The sequence below is a fragment of the Bubalus kerabau genome, chromosome 19, assembly GCF_029407905.1.
Source record: "Bubalus kerabau isolate K-KA32 ecotype Philippines breed swamp buffalo chromosome 19, PCC_UOA_SB_1v2, whole genome shotgun sequence".
Lineage (NCBI taxonomy): Eukaryota > Metazoa > Chordata > Mammalia > Artiodactyla > Bovidae > Bubalus > Bubalus kerabau.
In genome coordinates this window covers 39,435,181-39,444,402 of record NC_073642.1, presented here as the reverse complement: position 1 = coordinate 39,444,402, position 9,222 = coordinate 39,435,181, and positions in this window count along the sequence as shown.

Genomic DNA, 9,222 nt, shown 5'->3' with positions numbered 1-9,222 from the left:
GGTTGTCCTTTGTACTTCTGTGGTATCTGTTTTTATTTCTCCCCTTTTATTTCTGATATTATTTAACAGAGCCTTTTCTCCTTTTCCTAGCCGCTATTAATGGAGAAGGCAATGGCACCCCACTCCAGTACTCTTGCCTGGAAAATCCCATGGATGGAGGGCCTGGTGGGCTGTAGTCCATGGGGTCACTAAGAGTCAGACACAACTGAGCGACTTCACTTCACTTTCTCCTTTTCCTTGGTGAATATGCTGAAAGGTTTGTCAATTTTACTTTTTATAGAACCAGCTCTTAGCTTTATTGAACTTTATAATTGTCTTTCTATTCCCTTTCATTTATTTCTGCTGTGATCTTTATTTTTTCCTTCTTTCCACTAACTTTGGGCTTTGTTTATTCTTCTTTTTAAGACTTGTTCAGGTACAAGTTTAGATCGTTTGAGATCATACTTGTTTGTTGAAGTATGCCTGTCTTGTAAACTTCCCTCTTAAACCATTTGCTATATCTCATAGATTTTGGTGTATCATAATGACATTTTTATTTGTCTTCATGTACTTATTTCTCATTTGACTTCTTTATTGACTAGTTTATTGAGTCAATTCTTCATCACAGCTATTTTGAATTCACTCTCAGTTAGATGGGAAAATTCCTCTACTTCAAGTTTAGTTTCTGGAGATTTGTCAGTTTCTTTGTGAGATTGTGTTACTGTGGTTCTTCATTGGTGCTTAATGAGATTTTTGTTTTTTTGGTTTTTGCTGGCATATTTGAAGTACTGAACACCTTTCTTTTTTTTAATGTGAATACTTTTTTTTTCTTTTTCCTTTAGCTAGATTCTAATGATTCAGCAGGTTAGAATTAGAGGCCTTCTTTTGTTTTCCAGTAGTTGGCAATCTAGCACACATTTTTGGTTCCTCTTACCTGCACTGCTTCTGGTTGTATTTGACAGTTGACATATCCTACCCTTCACCGCCTTCATCGGGGGTGTCACCTGGTACCTTAATTATCGCTGCTGTGCCTCTTTGATCATTGGTGCCTTGCTGTTGCCGATGTGACTGGTGTTGCTGCCTGGGGTACTGGGTGACCAGAGGCCTCTGCACATCTTGGACCTCTTGGGATGCAGGTGTCTCCACTCTGGGGGTCGAGTAGGCTGGGAAAGGAGCTGGAATTATGAGTGTTTCTGCTGTGACCAGGGTTGTAGAATTTGCAGGTGATGCCAGTGTGAGTGGGGGGTCGGTGGGTGTTGTGGGCATGTCACAGGCTCTCCTGTCACTGCTCTCTAGTTGTCCATGGATGTAGACATGTGCGGCGCTTCCTCCTGGGCCACAGGCTTAGCCACCAGGGGTTCAGTATAGCAGGCACTGCCTCTGCTGTTCCACTGGCTCTGCCTTCTCTAGGTGATCCGGTTACCCATGTTTAGATATACAGATGTGTGGAATTCTCCAGCATCTCAGTATGTTGAGCAGTAAAATCTTTGTTGAGTTTGGATGATTTACTTGTTGTAGATTGAAGGGAGAGACAAAAGGATTGTCTCATGTTGATATGATGCTGACATCAATCTGGGTATTCTTATCTATTATTTTGAGGTCAAAGAAAGTCCTATACCCTTTAGTAGGGCTTCCCAGGTGGCTTAGATGGTAAAGCATCTGCCTCCCATGCGGGAGACCTGGGTTCGATCCCTGGGTCAGGAAGATCCCCTGGAGAAGGATATGGCAACCCACTCCAGTACTCTTGCCTGGAAAATTCCATGGACAGAGGAGCCTCATAGGCTACAGTCCATGGGGTCACAAAGAGTCAGACACGACTTAGCAACTTCACATACCCTTTAGTATCTTCCCTTATCTCAGATGCATTGCAAATCCTTCCCATGCTCATTAATATAGTTTTATTCCCAAAGAAACTATTGATCTGCAATGGATTTGTCTCTTTTGTAAACTAGGGGGAAAAATCGCATGTAGATTTTAACTTATATTTGATTTTTTGTTAGTTTTCTTTTTTTTTTTTTTTTAACATTTCCTAGGCTTCTAAAGGTCCCAGTTTGAATCTGAGCACGAGTTCAAAATATAATGTATTTTCTTAATATTTACATTCAACAAGTTGTCACAAGCTTTCATAACAAAGTTTTTCCTGTAAGTGCCAGTCTTTGGTCAAATTTGTCTTCAGTTTCCTCAATATACCTTAGCTTAAAACTTTTATGCATGTCACCATAATGATTACTGAATTTGATTCTTCTGATATGAAAGTTACTTCCTGATTTTATGAGGACTTTTTTATATTTTAAATATTATTTTCCATGGTTTATGGTTTATCACAGGATTGCCCATATAATTCCCTGTGCTACACAGTAGGACATTATTGTTTATCCATTCTATGTTGTATGGTCATGCCACTCGAGATGCCTGTCCACTTGTTTTCTGTACATCCCCTGCCCAACCAGCGCCTCCTTCACTTATACAGTAAGCACATGACTGACCTTCCTATATACTTGCTCCATGGCCCAGCTAGTGATTGTTCTTATCAAAGGGGCAGAGAGAGGCTTGGCCCTCTACTGGTTTCCATGGTAACTAATGAGTGTACCTGACATCATTCCTCTCTAACTGATGGTCTCTCCTTCCCCCTGGGAATGAAGACTGCCACCATGTCCTGCCCACTGTCTGCCACACACACCTATGGTAAGGCCTTGCTCTAGGACTTTGCTAAAGATGTATAAGCTCCCCTATCCATTAAATCATTGATGTCTCTATTGCTGACTCCAGGCTCTTTCTTCAGTCTTAAAGCTGAGCAAGTACAGGTCTTGTAGGCATGTGGGGTGCAGCCCCAAACTCTGCTAACCCCAAACTCCAGCTGCCTCCCTCTGCTGCTCCCTTCCCTTTGCAACCATGTGTCTGTTGTCTATGTTTGTGAGTCTGTTTCTGTTTTGTAGATAAGTTCATTTATGTCATATTTCAGATTCCACATATAAGAGAGATCATATGGTATTTGTCTGTCTTTGTCCGATTTACCTCATTTAGTATGAGGATCTCTAGGTCCATCTATGTTGTTGCAAACAGCACTCTTTCAGTTGTTTTATTTTTAATGGCTGAATAGGATTCCACTGTGTATAAATATGTCATATTTTCTTTATCCATCACCTGTTGATGGACCTTTATGCATTCACGTGTTGTTTCTTTGAATCATGTCTTGGCTATTGTGAATAGTACTCAGGTGGTGCATAGACCAGAGGGGTGCATGTATCTTTTTGAATTATAGTTTTGTCTAGGTACATGCCCAGGAGTAGGATTCCTGGTCATATGGCAACTCCATTTTTTTTTTTTTTTTTGAGAAACCTCTGTACTGTTTTCCGTAGCAGCTATACCAATTTACATTTCCACCAAGAGTATAAGAAGGTCGCCTTTCCTCCACACCCTCTCCAGCATTTGTTGTTTGTAAACTTTCTGATGATGGCCATTCTGGCCAGTGTGAGGTGGTACCACACTGTGATTTTGATATGCATATCTCTAATAATTAGTGATGATGCACATTTTTCATGTGTGCGTTGGTTATATGTGTGTCTTTGGAGAAATATCTACTTAGTTCTGTTCATTTTTCAGTTGGTTTGCTTGCTATTTTGTTGTTGAGTTGTATGTGTTATTTGTATATTTTGTAAATTGATCTCTTGTCGGTTGCATCATTTACAAAGATTTTCTCCTCCTCTATATTTTCATTTGGTTCTTTTTCTGTACAAAAGCTTTTATGTTTAATTAGATTCTATTTCTTTATTTTTGTTTTTATTTCTATTCCACTGGGAGTCTGACCTAAGAACACATTTGTACAATTTAAGTCAGAGAATATTTTGCCTATATTCTTTTATAAGTTTTATGGTATCATATCTTATTTTTCAGTCTTTAAGCCATTTTGAGTTTATTTCTGTACATGGTTTGAGGGTGTGTTCTAACTTTATTGATTTACATGTGGCTTTCCAACTTTCCCAACACCACTTGCTGAAGAGACTATTTTTTTTCCCTATCGTGTATTCTTGCCTTTTTTGTCAAAGATTAACTGACCATAGGTGTGTGGATTTATTTCTTGGCTCTCTATTCTGTTCCATTAATCCATATGTCTGTTTTTGTGCCAATATCATGCTATTTTGATTACTGTACCTTTGTAGTATTGTCTGAAGTTTGGGTCGGTTATATCTCTACCTTTGTTCTTTTTTCTCGATTGCTTTGGCAATCTTGTGAAAATTTCATGGGTAATTTGATTGGGATTACATTTGAATCTATGGATTGCTTTGGGTAGTATGGCCATTGTAGCAATATTAATTCTTCCAATTTAAGAACATGGAATATCAGTCCATTTCTTTTAATCATATTTAAATTCCTTTATGTTTTGTAGTTCTCAGCATATAAGTCTTTCACCTCTTTGGCCAGGTTTACGCCTAAGTATTTTTTGGGGGGTGCAATTTTAAAAGGGATTGTTTTTTTTGCATTCCCTTTCTGATATACCATTCAGTTCAGTTCAGTTGCTCAGTCATGTCTGACTCTTTGTGACCCCATGAATTGCAGCATGCCAGGCCTCCCTGTCCATCATCAAATCCCAGAGTTCACTCAAACTCACATCCATCGAGTCAGTGATGCCATCCAGCCATCTCATCCTCTGTCGTCCCCTTCTCCTCCTGCCCCAAATCCCTCCCAGCATCAGAGTCTTTTCCAATGAGTCATCTCTTTGCATGAGGTGGCCAAAGTACTGGAGTTTCAGCTTTAGCATCATTCCTTCCAAAGAACACCCGGGGCTGATCTCCTTTAGGACGGACTGGTTGGATGTCCTTGTCAAGAGTCTTCTCCAGCACCACAGTTCAGTAGCATCAATTCTATGTACCATTAGTAGTGTAAAAGTAATGCAAGCAATTTCCGTATGTTAATCTTATATCTTGCTATCTTGCTGAGTTTATCAGTTCTAGTAGTTTTTGTGTGAAATCTTGAGGAATTTCTTTATATAGTATCATGCCATCTGCATATAATGACAGTTTTACCTTTTCTCTTCCAATTTGGATATCTATTATTTCTTTCTCTTCTCTGATTACTGTAGTTTGGACCCCCGATACTATGTTGAAAGAAGCAGTGAGAGTAGACATCCTTGTCTTGTTCTAGATTTTAGTGGGAAGGCTTTCAGCTTTTTACCATAGATCATTATATTGGCTGTAGATTTTTCATTAACTATTATTATGTTGAGATATGTCTGCTCTATCCCGCTTTGGTAAGAGTTTTGATCATGAGTAGATGTTGAGTTTTATCAAATGCTTTTTCTGCATCTGTTGACATGATCATGTGTTGTTGTTTATTTTTTCTTTTGTTGATATGGTGTACCACATTGATTTATTTGCATATCGTTGAACCATCCTTGTTAACTTAGGGTGAATCTAGCTTGGTCATGGTGTATGATTTTTTTTATACGTTGTTGGATTTGGTTTGCTAACATTTTGTTGAGAATTTTGCATCCATATTCAACAAGGATACTGGCCTATTATTTTCTTTTATGGTGGTGTCTTTGTCTGGTTTTGGTATCAGTATGATGGTGGCTTCATAGAAAGTCTTTAGGAGTATTCACTCTGCTTCAATCTTTTGGAAAAGTTTGACAAGGATCAGTTCTCCTTTGTATGTCTGGTAGAATTCACCTGTGAAGTCATCTGGTCCTGGATTTTGTTTGTAGAAAGTTTTTATTATTATTGTTACAGATTTTATTTCATTTCTAGTTCAGATATGAGAAGAGTTTTGAACTCAGATATACTTTTTCAGATGACCAGTGTATACCCCAGAGCAACAGTTCTTGAAATGTGGCTCCAAGACAGAAAACATCAATATCAGCTATGGACTTGTGAAAATGTGACTTGCCTCACCCACCAAAGTCATAACAATACACATGGGAACCTGTGATCTGTGTTTTCACAGTCCCGTTATTCTGATACACAGTAAAGTTTGATACTCACCAATTGCTAAAACCATCTGACTTCATTGCTCTTGTTAGTGATTGATTTAGACATAGACATAATATATAATATAAATCAAATGAGATATGAGAGGAATATAGTAGGGAAGCCTTTGATAAACATGTGTTTGCTCTTAAGAAATAATGAGCAAGAAGGAATAAACCTTTTCATGGCTGGTTTGACATGTTGCAAATTGTTCCAGGTCTCTGTATGTATTTGGCTACCATCAGGCAGAATAGCACTGACATCAAGGTTTGTTGAGCTGAAAGATTATAAATACATAGATTCCTGATGATGTCACTGAAACAGTGAAGAAACCAGCCTTGAAATCACATTTTTTGCTATATGAAATAATAAATACTCATATTATACATCAGTTTAAGATAGATTTTCTGTTATCTACAGATGAAAATATTTCATCTTACATGAGTTTCTTGTATCATCAATAATAAAATAACAAATGTTATTTTAAAAGCTACTGATGCATAAGAACTTTTTCTATGAAGTTTTGTATTCTGTCTATACAAATAATAATTGCTGTCAGCCAGTGTATAGCAGTCTGTAGGTTTTAATAAACAACCACAATTTCAAAATATATGAGAAGCTAAAAATAGAATAGAATCTCTAGATTCTATTCTAGAGAATTCTAGAGATTCTATTCTAAAAATAGAATAGAATCTTATCCACTTAACATAAAGTGGATAAGATTAGCTGCCTATGAAAATCTCCTGAAGCATAAGAAAATCCCTGAAGTAATTCATATCTGTGATTGGATTAGACTAGAGATTATAATCTCCTGAGGGATTTAAACTATGTGAAAAAAAGGCACACTTGAAGTGTAATTAATTTAAAAAATCTCTAATGAAAACATGTTCTTTATATGGAAGTGTTCGAATGACAAAAGATACTGTTGAGTAATAAGAAATATTGGAAGTGGGTAGTAAGAGCTTTTCAACATTTATTCAGCTCCTGTATCTGATTGACACCAGCATTAAAAATCTCCAGGCTTTTCCACCACAGTTGGGCTCAAATAGCAGCAAAGTGGTTAGACTGCCTTTTGTCCTGACTTTCTACACACATAACTACTTTATAGTTCTAAGTTTGATATTTTTTCAGGGGTCTTAATTTTTAGAATAGTGTCATAGAAAATTAAATTGAGGTATTTTGGTAACTAGAAATATATAGTCCATAGTTTCAGTGGAAAAAAAAGTCACAATCAGGTATATGAATCAATATTTTGGGAGTTTGGTTAATGGGACTCACTTACCTACATTTAAAGCACTTCATGGTAACGAAACAGCTTCTGTGATAAAATTGAGAATCAAACTTAGATTGTATAGTGCGTTACTGCCACAAATACTTCATGAAGCCTTTTTTTTTTCTTCTCTCTTTCTAACTAACTGTCTGAGTGTCGAAACTACTCTCTAATTTCTACTGGAGGTTCTGAATACTTTATGAGCAGTTTAATAGTTATAAACAGAAATAAGAAATAGTTTTCTTTTGTAAGTAGGGTCATAATGCCCCAACTTCTACTATGAATACTTAGAACTTACTAATGTTTTATATTTTCCTTCTTTTGCTACTTTGGATATCAAAGGATCAATAACATGAACAAAAGTTTTTTATGTATTTACAAGACACTTTTCTGATTGGTGGTAATAAAATATGCAAAGCAGTATGATGATAAATAATATCATGCTTTTCAATTAATTAGATAGCAATATAAATCATAGATAATCTACCACATTATTTATCCAAAAGGTATTTATATGTGTGGTATTATTGTGCATATGAGATAAATTGTAGTGTTTTCCCTTTGCTTAAAGGTCTGAAACTAAGATTTCAGTAAACCCACACGAAAAGTATCTTAGAGATACTGGATGAAACTTCACTTTTTCCTTCTTGTATTCTTATGCACAATTCCAAGAATTGTATGGAAAAGTCAGCTGCCCTTTTAGGTATTTTCTTGACCCAGTATAGAAAGATAGTATAGATTGTTTATTACAGTTCATACTATAAGAAGGTAAAAATCTGGTCTTCATGTCGGGAGAGTGGAATTCATTATTATTTCTCTACCAAAATTAATTTCAGTGCACTTTTTAAAATTTAAAATCTTAATTCCCATTATGACACTTTTTTGATAGACTTTCACTCTGTTGGGGAGGGAGATCTTTTTCTTTTTCTAACCTTTTTTCCTTGAAGTGATTTGGTTAAGCAGGAAAAAAGAATGAAGGAGTTTTGACACCACATCCCCTATTCTATTAACCAAACTACATAATCCTCTCCTTTGCTCAGTTTGATTTTCCTTTATTGAATTTTGCTTTCTGCAATGTTCTCATTTCCCTTATTAGATTAAATCAGATTGTTCTTACCCATCCAACATTATCCCTTTGGGAGAGCAAAATTCAGTCTCCCGAGAGAAAAATGTAAAGAAAATCTACTTAGGGAAGATTACTCAGCTACTGTTATTATCCGTTTCCAATTTCCTTTCTGCCTTACAGAGTAAGTTTGACTCATTCCCTGATGGCAAACTTTCCTTCCTTCTACTATGTAACAAGAATGAGGACAGGGCATCTATAACAGATGACTCCTAATGTAAAGTGCAGAACCTCAGAATTGATAAGACTTGTTATATACAATAGGTCAGGGAAATTCGTAGATTATTGCTTCTGCTTACAACTACTGCCATTTGAAACCAGAAAACAAACTAACAAAAACACTCAACCAAAAATTATTTAGGAACTTCTATTAGAATACCTCTAAGCTGACACCAGGTGATGTTCTTTTGGCGCTCATGATGGAACTGCTGAAGACCTGTCACAACAAAGATGTGGGAACAGAGCAGCTTTATCTGTATTGCTTTGCATTTATTTCATTTCTGCATAGATCCAAGAGAAAGCTCAAGACACACAATCTCAGTGGAAGTTAGGTTTCTCTTCTCTACATACTGCCCTTTAAGCCTCAGAATGGAGATTTCCAAGAAATTTCTCTTTTTAGGTTTTCAAAACTGCTGAGAAGCAGTTAACTTTTACATTGTAGTACCGATTTTTTTTTTTTAAGTCTGTTCTGGTCCAAAATTTTAAAAGTACACGATAAACCTAATGAATCTCGGAACTAAATTGTGTGTATGTGGGTTTGTGTGTGTGTTTTCTTACCTAGCATCTTAAATTCTCTTGAGGTCACCCTGTCAACATCAGTTCTGTGGCCTGGATTTAGTTGAATCAATCCTAATTGCAATTCGGCACAGGTCTGGTCCTTTGTGGAG